At 43.9% G+C, this 14,469-nt stretch overlaps 1 protein-coding gene across 3 annotated transcripts in view; it reads right to left on the bottom strand.

Annotated features, from left to right (window-relative positions):
• The window catches only part of camsap3 (calmodulin regulated spectrin-associated protein family, member 3), a 245,721-nt gene that overhangs the window by 136,962 nt on the left and 94,290 nt on the right, over positions 1 to 14,469 (bottom strand). The window lies entirely within an intron of this gene.

The following is a 14,469-nucleotide window of genomic DNA, read 5'->3' as shown; positions in this document are numbered from 1 at the left end:
GAGAAGGACAATAAACTTAAATTCTCTGACATAATCATATCAGAGAGTCTGGCCTGGGACCAGCACATAAATGCCATTACAGCAAAGGCAAGTCAGCAACTCTGCTTTCTTAGAAGCTTGTATAGATTCGCTACATCACCAAAATCTTTAACAAAGTTCAATAGATGTTCAGTGGAGAGTATCGTAACTGGTTGCTTCACAGCCTGGTATGGAAACACCAATGCCCAGGAATGGAAAAGCCAACAGAAAGTAGTTGATGCTGACCAGTTCATCACAGGCAAAGCCCTCCCCATCACTGAGCACATGGATAACTTCACTCACTTCCAACACTGAACTGATTCCACAACCTACAGGCTCACTTTCCAGGACTCCACAACTCGTGTTCTTAGTATCATTTATTTTTATTTGCACAATTTGTCTTCTTTTGCATATTCATTGTTTGTCAGTCGTTGTTTATGTATAATTTTTTATAAATTCTATTACATTTCTTTAAGTACACAGTCACGCACACACACGCATGTGTCTGAATTGGCAAGAGCAGAACACTGGGGACAGCAACTCCTCCAAATACCCTGCTCTACAATGACAACAAAAGATCCTAGTGATGAGTGTGACAACAGGCCAGAGGTTACAGAGATTTACCAGCACATTGCCAGACACAGAGACCTATACATATGAAGAGATACAAGAGATGCTGGTTGTGAGCAGAGACATCAGTGATTATTTACTCTGAAACAGTGCAAATAGAGGGGCAATTTCTGTGTAACATTTTATAAGAGACAATAAGAACTTAAGTTCTGTAACTAGGGGGCAAACACTTATTAATCAATAGAAAGATTGGAGGGAAGTTGGGAAAAGCATTAATTCACGAAAACACAAGAGATTCTGCAGTTGCTGGAAATCTGGAGCAAACACATAAAATACTGGAGGAACTCAGCAGGCCAGGCAGCATCTATGGAGGGGAATAATCTGTCAATATTTCAGGCCAGGACCCATCATCAGGACTAGAAAGGAAGGGGGCAGAAATCAGAACAAAAAGGTGATGGATGAGATCAGGTGAGAGGGTGGGTGATGAATTGAGAAGCGAGGAGGTGATAGGTTGAAGAGGTAAAAGGCTGAAGCAGAAGGAATGTGACAGGAGAGAAGAGTGGACCATGGAAGAAGAGGAAGGAGGAGGGGCACCAGAGGGAGGTGAAGAGAAGGGGTAAGAGTGTCACTGGAATGGGGAATGGATAAAGATAGAAATGGGAGGAGAGAGAAGATACCAGATGTCAGAAAAATCAATGTTCATGCCATCAGGCAGAAGGCTACCTAGATAGAACATGAGGTGTTGCTCCTCCAACCTGAGTGTAACCTCATTGTGGCAATAGAGGAGGCCATTGACAGACATGTCAGAATAGGAATGGGAAGCTGAATTGAAATGGTGGCCACCAGGAAATCCCACCTTTTGTGGCAGACGGAGCAAAGGTGTTTGACGAGGAGTCCCAGCCTGAAAACCCAACTGTTTATTACACTTCACTTGACAAGTCGTGGGGGGGGGGGGGGAAGGGGCAGAGTTTTGATGTCATTGCCTGAAAGCACATAAAAGGCGGAGGCTCTCTCGACACTTAACACTCAAAGGGCCATTACCTGCTAACAACCTAGAGGTGGGATTAGCCCCAAGTCCATATCTGGGCGACATTGACAGGATGGGTCAAACAAACTCCATGCTCTACACTTCCACAATTTCACTTGCGACTTGCGTCAGTCTTTCCTCTGACCACCCCCCCCCCCCCGAGTTGTCAGAGGAATGCAGAATAAAACCAAGACACAGAGAATCGAGGAGGAAGAAGTTTGGCACTCAAGATTCAAATATAGGCACAATATGTTCCTTCCAGTAAGATGACTGTGTAGTTGGTCACAGCAGCCTCTCCAGCTGCAAACATGTGTCTTAACTATTTTTCTTGCGATCACATGACTCTGGTAACATAAAATACTGCAAGTCTGGTTCATTTGCTAGAACGGCGATGGGGGAGCAGTGTGGCCTCAGTTGTTGCATGGGCCAAGTCCTCATGCCGTGCCTTCTCCTGTTGCAGCCACCCAGGGAGGAGGCGCCAGTGGTGGTGTGGGAGAGGACAGAGGCATAGACTGGGGGCTGACCGCTGCAGGCCAACTCTCCCGTCAGGGCTGCTCGCCAGTGTTTGCTCCCTGGAAGACAAGATGGATTGCCTTCATTTGTGGCTGACCCAGCGTGAGATGAGAAACCTGTGCATTCTGTTCTTTTAGAAATGTGGTTCCAGGACAACACCCTGTGCACCATTAATCTTCAGGGCATTCCACTCAGGGGCATGCGTTAATATTACTTCTGTGCCTGTGTATGCTTTGTGCTGTGTGTGACGGTATGTGTGTTGCACCTTGGTCCTGGAGAAACACCATTTCATTAATCGGTATACATGCGTATTGTTGAATGACAATTAAATTTGAACTTGAACTTGAATAGAAAGTCAGCACTTGGACCCTAGGTGTCAGCCCACTCTCTTGTTCCTAGGTTGGAAAAAGAGAAGTTGTAAGACCATAAGATATAGGAGCAAACTATGCCATTTGGCCCATTGAGTCTGCTCCACCATTTCATCACGGCTGATCCAACTTTTCCTCTCAGCCCCAGTCTCCTGTCATCTCCCCGCATCCCTTCATGCCCTGACCAATCAAGAATCTATCAACTTCTGCATTAAATACTCATAAAGACTTGGCCTGCACAGCTGTCTGTGCAAAGAATTCCACAAATTCATCACCCTTTGGCTAAAGAAATTCCTCTGTTCTGAGGCTGTGTCCTCTGGTCTTAGACTATCCCACCATAGCAACCATCCTCTCCACATCCACTCTATCAAGGCCTTTCACCATTCAATAGGTTTCAATGAGGTCACCCCTCATTCTTCTGAATTCTAGTGAATCCAGGCCCAGAGCCATCAAACGCTCTTCATATGACAACCCGCTCAATCCTGGAATCATTTTCATCAACCTCCTTTGTACCTTCTCCAGTTTCAGCACATCCTTTCTAAGCTAAGGGGCCCAAAGTGCTCACAATACTCCAGGTGAGGCCTCACCAGTGCTTTATGAAGTCTCAACATTGCATCCTTGCTTTTATATTCTAATCCTCTTGAAATGAAGGCTAACATTGCATTGTATTCAGCACTTTGTTCAAAACGTTGAGCAAAAGGCCAGAGGTGAAATTCAAGTTGTTATTCGGGAGGGAGATGGTTGCAGAGTTTGAAAAGTGGCTCAGTTCCAGTCATACAGTAAATAACCAAAATAAAATCTCAGTAACAGTTCAACTATTTTCCGAATTAACTTTGACATTATTCTAATGAGCCTGTGCATTGTCATGTCAGGTCAGCCTGGTTCCATTTAAGCTTCCCAATCCTGCATTTGATCTCAGTGTAGTGTTGAGCGTATCTGCGTCTTCTCCAGTCAGACATTAAAATTGAGAACACACCTACCATGGTTTTGAAGAACAGAAAAGTACTCTCATTGTCCCCAACATCAATTACCCAACAATTACATTTCTACTAATACACACAAAATGCTGAAGAGACTTAGCAGGCCAGGCAGCATCTATGGAAAAGATTAAACAGGCTGAGACCTTTCATCAGGACAGTTCTACCGTCTGTTTGGGATCATTCTGGAGTTGTGAAATTATGGTTAGCAGAATTATGAATTAACTAAAATGAGAACTAATGTTTAGGAAATAAAACCTATACACGTTTATTGTAACTTTTGAATTAAAATATTGTATACAATAGGTGTCATGGTAATGTAGCGGTTACTGCAACATTTCACAGCTGTCTGTAAGAAGTTCATACGTCCTCCCCGTGACTGCGTAGGTTTTCTCCAGGTGCGCTGGCTTCCTCCCAAATTCTAGACACATGGGTCAGAGTTGGTGAGTTGTGGGCTCCATTGGTGCTGGAATCATGGCAACACTTGTGGGCTGCCCCCAGCACATTCTCAGACTGTGCTGGTTGTTGACACAAATGACATATTTCACTGTATGCTTCAATGTACATGTGATAAATAAAGCTAATCTTTAACCTTTCAATTAAAATTCCAACTGATACTCTGTGGCTAGTGAAACCAATCATTTGGGTGTGGGACATCCCATTGTATTTACATAGGGAGATACAATAGATTCCTGTCAAGAGTACATTGTGAAAGATGTATTCCTGCCACTTGATGCACAGTTCAGCACCCATCTGTTTTGTCACTTAAACTTCTGCTTATTTTGTATTTTCATGGGGCCATCCTTCATCTCTATAACTAAAGGGGTAAATTTTGTATGTCTGGAGTTTGTACTCAGAGGTTATGGAATAGGCACCGGTATTGAATATTCAAACCAGTTCTGCTAGTCAGGATGTGCTGCTGTTGTGAATATGAAATTCTGTAAATTTACCTGACTGTACTCCCAATGTTAAAGTTAAGTAGGTGACTATAGAAATTGAAACAGCACTTAATCGTCTATTGCTACCTTTGTGTTGAAGTATGAAACACTGTCAGGAGAGTGAGATTCTCGTGAGCTCTCTCCTCTGAAGGTTCGCAGTCTGAATCAAGATATTTATATTTCCCAGTTACAGATTCCGGCTGGCTCAGGTTTAGTCAGTCACAACACTGCTCATTCTAGGTCCAAAATGTTAACTCTTCATTCCTTTCTGCTGACGACAGTTGACCTGCTGAGTTCCTCCAGCAAACTGTGTGTACTGCCCATCCTCCTACTACTCTGCGACCTTGCTGAGTGCAAATTGACTACCTTCTCGAAGTCAAAGTAAATTTTTATCGAAGTACATATAAGTCACCTTGAGATTCGATTTCTTACAGGCAATACAGGGAAATAATGAAATAGAATTTATGAAAACTATACATAAACAAAGACTAGCAACTAATGTGCAAAAGACAAATAGTGCAAATAAAAAAATACAGAAAGCAGGAGTTGTAGAGTCCTTGAAAATGAGTCTGTAGCTTGTAGAACCTGCTTACAGAGTTGAGATGAGTGAAGCTAGCTATGCCAGATTAGCAGCTCGATGGTTGTCAGGTAAAAACTGTTCCTGAACCTGGAGTTGTGGCCAAGATGGCACTGCTGAAATACAGTGATATTCTGCAGACAGCTCATAAAACCACCAGCTATTACACTAAATATTCTTCTTCTGGACTATGATCAATGCAATGAGTAGCCTGCAATTTTCCCACAGGAGGTGGGCTTTTGAACCTTCTCAAGGATCTGAGATTTTTGCGGCGGCCTAAAAGGGATTCGGTGAATCGGACTCTGAAGAATGCAGGTACGATGGTGGCCATTACTCAGACTGACTTCAGGCCGGATTGAAACACGAACCAAAGTTTGGTCAATTTAAGCGCCAAGCCAGATTGAAAGATTGTGGTGTTGAGACCGAGGTTGGAGGACAAATCGGTAGTCAGCCTACTTCTCCGTGTCAGCCACGATTCCCCGCCCGAGCCCGTCCCTTCTGCCTGCATTTAACTCACCTCCCTCTCTTCTCACTGCTACAATCGAGCGGCCGGTGCAGGTGTCTTGCTTGGGTCCACGCTGACAGGTTCTGGACCACTTTCACTCACCTCGGCGCTGAACGGACTCTGCAGCGCTGAACTGCCTTGATGGCTGTGGACTCACCTTCAGGGACTCTGCGGTTCATGTTCTGTGTGTTCTTTTTTTACTGTTTGCAGGACTTGTTATTTTTTTCGCACATTGAATGTTTGTCAGTTTTTGCTGTGTGAGCTTTTTTTGTGAATTCTATTGTGTTTCTTTGTTGTGAATCCTAAGGTTGTATATGATATACAACTGTATTTTGACAATAAATTTACTTTGTACCTCATACAGCTCCTGATGGTAGTAGCGAGAAGACAGCATGGTGATGATCCTTGATGACGAATGCTGCTTTGGGGTGGCAGTGTTCCTTGTAAATGTGTTCAGTGGTGGAGACGGCTTTACCTGTGATCGAAAGGACTGTATCCACCATTTTCTGTCACCTTATCCATTTCTGAGCATTGGCGTTTCCATACAGTCAGGATACCCTGCACCATGCATCTATAGAAGCTTTTCAAAGTGTTGGTGACATGCCAAATCTATGCAAACTTCTAAAAAAGTAAAAACACTGTTGTGTCTTCTTCGTGAAGACACTTGTGTGCTCAGACTCAGATTCATTACAATATCATATGCACGTCATAACATTCAGTGAAACCCATTGTTTTCATTAACAACTAACACACTCAAGAATGTGATGGGGCAACCCGCAAGCGTTGCCACACATTCCAGTGCCAACATAGCAGGCCGACAATGTTCAGCAGAACAACACAAACAACAACAACAAAACAACAGCATCAAAACAAATCCCTTCCCTCCCACCCACCCACCCACTCATACACACACACACACACACACACGCTTCCATCTCCAGTCCTTGGCCTGGACTTGCAGACATCGGAATTGTGACTTCTGGGATCTATGTTGGTTCCAAGACAGACCTCTAATCTGCTATACGATATTTAGCCCCTCTCTTCCCAGCTTGGCACATGTACCACTGTGGACTCCTTCTCCATGCGACAGCCATCCAACACCTTCTGAGATCCATTAACCTTGCTCATTTCTCAGGAAAGCAACACCCATCGTGAAGGCCTGCTCTTCTCTCAATGCTGTCATCAAACAGGAAGTACAGGAACCTGAAGATCCAAACCTCGATGTTCAGTAACACCTTCCCCAATGCCATCAGGTTCTTGAAGTGACCTTAAAAACCCTAACACAACATCTACACAGAGCTTTGTTGCAGGAAAGTAGCACCCCTCTTCAAGGGCCCCCACCACCCAGCTCATCTTACTGCTGCTATCAGAAGGGACAGAAGCCTCAGGACTTACACCATCAGTTTCAGGAACAGTTCTTACCCCTCAACCATCAGGCTCTTGAACCAGAGGGGATAACTTCACTGAGTTGTTCCCACAACCTATAGACTCACTTTCAAGGAATCTTCATCTCATGCTCTCGATATTTATTGCTTATTTATTTATTCACTTAATATTATTTCATTTTTATTGTTTTTATTTGCACAGTTTGTTGTCTTTAAAACACTGGCTGTCTACCCTGTTGGTGCAGTCTTTCACTGATTGATCCTATTATGGTTATTGGATTTATTGAGTATGCCTGCAAGAAAATTAATCTCAGGGTGGTATATGGTGACATATGTAATTTGATAATAAATTTACTTTGAACTGCATTTCATTACTTTCTCTCAATTTCCACTGAATGTTATTGTGTAATTTTCCCTGTGTATAATTTATGCAAATTTATGTTTGTCACATCTGCAATGTACAGTTGCAAGTAGCTAATTTTCTTGGCATTTATACCCAACATACAGTATTATATCTATAACAAAAAACTTGAACACAAACACTTCAAACAGCATGGAGCAGGCCATTCGGCCTAACTTGTCCATGCCAACCAAGGTGCACGCCCAAGTTGATCCCATTTGCTCATAACTTGCCCATATCCCTCTAAACCCTTCCTATCCATGTACTTGTCCAAATGTCCTTTTACATACATCAAAGTTGCTGGTGAACACAGCAGGCCAGGCAGCATCTCTAGGAAGAGGTACAGTCAAAGTTTCAGGCCGAGACCCTTCGTCAGGACTGGAAGGAAAGCTAGTAAGAGATTTGAAAGTGGGAGTGGGCGGGGGAGATCCAAAATGATAGGAGAAGACAGGAGGGGGGGGGATGGAGCCAAGAGTTGGACAGGTGATTGGTAAAAGGGATATGAGAGGATCATGGGACAGGAGGCCCAGGGAGAAAGAAAGGGGGAGGGGGGAAGCCCAGAGGATGGGCAAGGGGTATAGTGAGAGGGACAGAGGGAGAAAAAGGAGAAAAAGAAAAAGAATGTGTGTATATAAATAAATAACAGATGGGGTACGAGGGGGAGGTGGGGCATTAGCGGAAGTTTGAGAAGTCAATGTTCATGCCATCAGGTTGAAGGCTACCCAGACAGAATATGAGGTGTTGTTCCTTACCTACCTCTAGTAGTTGTGCATTCTTCCTACTTAAACAACTCATGATTTTGTAAGGTCACCTCCCAGTCTCCTATGCTCCAAGTAATAACATCTTAGCTTGTCCAACCTCTCCTATGATCCCCCCCTTGAGTCCAGGCAACATCCTTGAAAATTTAGGTGTTATACAACTCAGCTCCACACCGCCCCCCCACCTCCTGTAGGTGATAGGCAACTTTACTTGAGTAACTGAAGAGGAGGGTTGGGGGAATGAATAAAAGAGCATTAACAATTGACAAGTACTCCAGCCATGGTAACTGCACATCTAACAAGCCAATGCCCTGGAAAAGGTTGTCAGCTCTCACTAAGATCCTTTGTGAAGTGCCTACACTCGATGTTCAATCCGTAACAACTGAAACAAGAAATATTGCACTTTGTCTTTAAATGTGCTGTGATTTCTCTTTTCTGAGTTGCTTATAGCAACATCTCGGAGAATATTTACTTCCTAGAGATTTCAAGGCAATCCTGAAGTGTTGGGAACACCGCACCATGGGTGATGTGACTGGCGGATGTCAAAACCTCATTCTAAGGACTCTACAGTGTCAGTAACTAAATAAAATCAAGTAGCTGTAAGCTTGGCATGACGACACACTGGAGAGACCAAGACTGTCAGAATCACAGATGCTCAAGAACTGACGTTTCTGCTCAGCAGAAGAGTCGCAGACTGTGAGCATATGGAGTGTGCTAACTCTCAACAACAGTCTATATTAAAAGTAGGTCACATCATTAAAACTGCAGCGAGGAAGGGCCCTATCTACAAGCAAGACTTAGCAACCCCCGAGACTAGTTGCCAAGGCTCCTTTGAAAGATCTTCCAAAGGTCTCTCTCTGAAGGTCAAATAACAGGCTCTTTTTTGCAATGATCCAGAAACTGTGGCTGTCTCAGAAAAGACACAGTAAATGGACTATGGTGACATGGTAGTGTAATGCTATTACATTGCCAGCGATCACTGATCAGGGTTCAATTCCTTTTGCTGCCCGGAAGGAGTTCTCCAGTGTTCACGTGGGTTTCCTCTGGGTGCTCCAGTGTTCTTACATTTCAAAGATGTTACGGTTAGGGTTAGTGAGCCGTGGGCATGCTATGTTGGTGCTGGAAGCATGGCCACACTTACAGGCTGCCCAGCACAATCCTTGCTGATTTGTCACAAATAACATATTTCATTGTGTGTTTCGATGTACATGTGACAAATTAAAGCTAATCTAATTTTTAATTTAGAAACACAAAAGTGCACTCCCTTAACACTAGATGACTATGGGAGTTACTACTTTACTGCTCTGGTTCCTTGCTGACCCCTGGATGCTGTGTGGAGTTTGCATGTTCTCCTTGTAAACATATGGGTCTCCTCTGATCTCCCAAAAGTGTGCAGGATGCATTGCCCACTATAATTTACACTTCATGTAGGCCAATGGGAATACGAGGATGTTTTATTCCTGCTGCTATCTGTAAGCAATTTGTACGTTCTCCCCGTGACCACATTCCAAAGACTAATGGTTCAGTTTAGTAAGTTGTGGGCAGGCTACGTTGGCACAGGATACATAGAGACACTTGTAGGCCTAAACATCCTTGGACTGTGTTGCATTTCACTGTTTCTATGTACATGTGACAAAGCTAACATTTAATCTTTAGTCATCTGGGAAGAACAGGATTTCTCAGTGAGCTAGTATAGACCCAATGGGCCAAATGGGCTCCATTAAATCATAAAGAAATATATGGGTAAACTATTTGATTTCCTCCTCTGAGATTACCTGCATCGCCTGCAGCTTTATGCAAAGCATTGAACAAGTGGATAGTCGGGAAGATCAGTCAGGCTTCTCCAGCTTGAGTGTGCCACGTCACCAGCATAGGTCCCAACAGCTTTCTTTATTGCTGACCCCAACATAAAGAATTCCTGGCCACACTCCTGCAGCCAGGAGCGCATCCCAGTGCCAAAAAACAAGTCAGCCTCAACTTCCCAACCTTCAAATAACTGGTTTCATGAACGAAATCAGTTCCGCCCTCAAGATCCAAAACAGAACTATTTTGGTTTCTCTTCAAGTTACAATTTGGCAGAGGCGGTAAGCCACTGGTTAAGTAGTTCTTAAAGCAAATCCACTGTTCTTGGGTTCACATTGAAATGCAACATCTAATTCTACTCCACTGTATAAAAATTACATTTTTAATTGGAATCATTCCAGGAAACTCTTTTTCACTCAAGATCAGCATAAAACTTATATCTGAAACAACCGCATTCCAAACTTGGAATGCAGGCTACAAACTTAAATGTGCTTATCGAAGCAATGAGGCATCATTCGCAAAGGCTCCTGCGGTAACTCAGCACGTGATGGAAAAAGACCCTTTGGACCAACTTATCCGTGCCAACCATGGTGCCTATTTACCCGATTTTAGCTTTATTTGCCGCTTCTACATCGAAACATTCAATGAAATGAGTCATTTGTGTCAATGCTTGTTAATTTGTGCAGGAAAAGCACGCACAGCCAAGCTCCTTCTCAATGCTGCCAGTTACAGGACAAATGGCTTGGACATCAGAGAAATCCCTGCTTTGCAAAGTGGAAACACGGTATTATTCCCATTTACCAATGTGGGTGCACAGACCCAGATGGGGCAAATCCCACTGGCACCACCCCAACCCACTGGTGTCTTAGACACAGTATCTTTCACACTGACCATTGTGGGTGCACAGACATTTGGGGCACATCCTATTGAGCATGTGGTCAACCAGACAGACATAACTGGCTCAAGCATTCAGAAAGTCACAACCACCCGGTTGAGATGAGGTCAGTGACCCTTCACTACTAGGCACTGGTCACACTGAGTGATCTATCACCAAACACACAGCTCCTTCTCTGCCAGCTCCCTACAGTAGAGTATATGTCCAGCCCGTCATCACTGACACTGATGGGGATCCTGCACGACAGCTCTACCCAGCATTACTTCACCCAAGAGGTTGTTAATTGGCTCTTCAAGGGCTTGGCAACAGATAGCCCAGAGAATGCAACTAATGCACATGGTCAGAAAACATGCATTTCAATCCAACCTGGGACCTGTCCACACATTCGCTTTGGACACAGACAGTAGATTTACAACGTTATTCTTTTTTTAAATATTGTTTTTATTTGTGACATGTACATCAAAGCATGCAGTGACATGTGTCATTTGTGTCAAATCAAATCAGCAAGGGCTACGATGGGCAGCCCACAAGTATCGCCGTGCTTCCGGCACCGACATAGCGCGCCCACGACTCACTCACCCTAACCCGTAGGTCTTTGGTATGTGGGAGGAAACCTGAGGGCCCAGTGGAAACACACACAAGGTCATGGAGAGAACGTACTGACAGCGGTAGACTTGAACTCTGACTGCTGATACAGTGAGAGCATTGCACTGACCTCTACACTACTCTTCTGTCCTGATCTTTCCACCAACGGAGAAGGCATGCTACACTCACCACATTGGACACACAAACTATCTATTAACCACTTCAGCTGGTACAGAGTAAAACTTCTGACTTCAGAGATACCCCCAGCAGCACACACTCTTGCGAATCAAGTATCAACTTTATGGTGCAGATGAGCCGAGAAGCCCATTACGTTATTTTTTTTTGTTTAGAGATATAGCACAGTTCAGACCCTTCTGGCCCAATGACACACCACACCCATGCTGCCTAATTATACAAGTGACCAATTAACCTGCTAACCCATACATCTTTGGAATCTGGCAGTAAACTGGAGCACACATGCCGCCATGGGGCGAACATTCAAACTCCTTACAGACAGAGCTGGAATTGAACCCGGGTCCCTGGTGCTGTAATGGCGCTATGCTCACTGCTGTGCTACCTTGCCTCCCTCCGTTCACTTGAGTCTGACCAATCTAATTCCATCTCTCAAATGAAGAGAATCATTACGGACAAAAAAAAGGAGGGCCATTCAGCCCACTGACATCCTGTCCTCATAGACAGCAATCTACTACTCTTTAACTGAAACCAAGAACTGATAAAATGATTCTCTGAAGCCAGGTCTGATAGATTTCTTTCCTTCAATTTCCGGTAATTTCTCCCTACCTCTATATTTTCATTCCCTATTCTGGTTTCCCTCTCACTCCTTCTCCTCTCCTCACCCCATTTCTTCACTCTCTTCTCCATTTTCATTTCTTCTTCTTCAGCCCTTTACCTCTTCCACCCATAACTCCCCAGCTTCTCACTTCAGTCCTCAATCACCCCCCCACCCTCCCTCCCCCTCACCTGCTCTCATCTATCATCTGCCAGCTTGTACTCTTCCTCCTTTTATTCTGGCTTCTGCCCCATTCCTTTCTAGTCCTGATGAGGGTCTCGGCCCGAAAAATCAACAGTTTATTCCCTTCCATAGACTCTGCCTGACCTGCTGAGCTCCAAGAGCATTTGTGTGTGTGTGTTATTAATAATTACTAATGTTCCTTAATTTTGTTTACTCTGTTGATAAAGTGACAAGTGGCCCTTGTAAAAGTACAGCAAGACACAGACACCTAGCCAAAACTTTTCTTTGCAGCTAACGTAACGTTTCACTGAGCATGTTGTGCCTGTTGCTCTGAATTTCCAGCATGTGCACAATTATTTTGGATAGGTTCTTGGGCAGGAAGCTGTATTACAGACAAGCGAATACAGTATCAAACCAAAACTGCTGCTAGAAACAGAACTTGAGAATCCACTCCAATTTCATTATCTACCCTTGACTTCATCCACAAATCCCTTAATAACACTTGCTTGGAAAGGGAAAACAGCCACACGAATTCGCACTCGACAACAGCATAAAAGAGCCTGTCTAAACATTGATAGATCACTTCACAATTTAAATGGAACATTTTCTAAAATACGCCTGGTACAAGTTCATACAACCCTCGCATAAGGCCATAACACCCCAGACAATTAATAATCAGCCAGAATCCCATCCACCATCTGCTGCCAGCCACCCAATACACAGCTGCTGTTCACTGGGCCACATAACCTGTAACCCTTCAGGGGCTTAAAGGACAGACTACATTCTTTATTTAAAGGCGGCAACTGGGGCAAGGAGAAAGGACCTACAGTCACTGGACTAAATTAGCTCAGAACACACTATGCAATTGGAAGAATTGACAATTGACTCCTCCGGAATGTATTATACTAACTGTATGCTTAATTGTGATACCTTATTCTGAATTCTGTTATTGCTCGTATTACCTCAGTGGCCTCATGTGAGGAAATGATTTCCATGGACAGTATTCAAAACAAAAGATTTTCACTGCACCTCACTACATGTGAACATAATAAATCAATTTCCTTACAGAACAAAGAAGACTACAGCACAGTACAGGCCCTTCAGCCCACAATGTTATGCTGCCCATTTAATTTACTCTAATATCAATCTAACCCAACATAGCCCTCCATTTTTCTATCACCCATGCACTTGTCTAAGAGTTTCTTAAATGTCCCTAATATATCTGCCATCGCCACCACCCCAGGCAGGGCTTTCCACGGATTCACCACTCTCTGCAGGAAAGAGTAGGGAGGATGTCTCTTTCGCACAATCACCTTAAATTTATGCCCCCCTCATATTGGCCATGCCCGTCCTGGAAAAAGTCTCTGGTTATCGGCTCAATCTATGCCTCTTATCATCTTATACACCCCTCATGCTGCTTCGCTTCAAAGAGTGAGGCCTTAGCTCGCTCAAGATATGCTCTGTAACCCATGCAGTATGAAATGGGATTTACACTCAGAAGCCCGGTGTGCCAGCTAGGAGTAAGTGGTTACACCCCTGGGTGGTTTCTAGAAAAAATAAGTACAACCACAACACTATCACACCAGGAGTGTTATCAGAGACACAGTTACTTCTGAGGAGAGATGAGTCAGTGGGGCTAGAAAGGGTGGGATAAAAGGAACAGCAAATTCATTTTAGTAGGTCAAAAGGTCAGCCTGACATTGTGAGCCGAAGGGACTGTACTGTTCTATGTGCAGCCAGATTTCTTACATCTATTCTATGGAAATGCCTGTTTTCTTGTACTTAGTAACTTTATTTGTCACATAGACGTTGAAACAGCAAAACTTAAAGTGTGTCGTTTGTGTCAACAATCCACACATCCTGAGGACATGTTGGGGGCAGCTGACAAGAATTGCCACATTTTAGGTGCTACAGCGCGACCACAACTCACTCACCCTAACCCGCACGTCTCTGAAATGTGGGAGGAAACTGAATAATCAAGAGGAAACCCACGCGGTCAGAGAGACAGTAGCGGAAAGTGAACCTCAGTCACTAATCACTGTAAAGCATTATGCTAACCGCTACACTACCATGCCGCCAATTTGATAAAAGCAGAAAAACAAAGGAGATGATCAAAATCAAGAGGATAGGGATGGATAGGGAAAGAGGGTTAACGGGGGAAATAACAGCAGATATCA

The sequence above is a fragment of the Mobula hypostoma genome, chromosome 29, assembly GCF_963921235.1.
Source record: "Mobula hypostoma chromosome 29, sMobHyp1.1, whole genome shotgun sequence".
Lineage (NCBI taxonomy): Eukaryota > Metazoa > Chordata > Chondrichthyes > Myliobatiformes > Myliobatidae > Mobula > Mobula hypostoma.
Note: the sequence above shows the minus strand (reverse complement) of the source record. Positions and strands in the feature narration are given on the sequence as shown.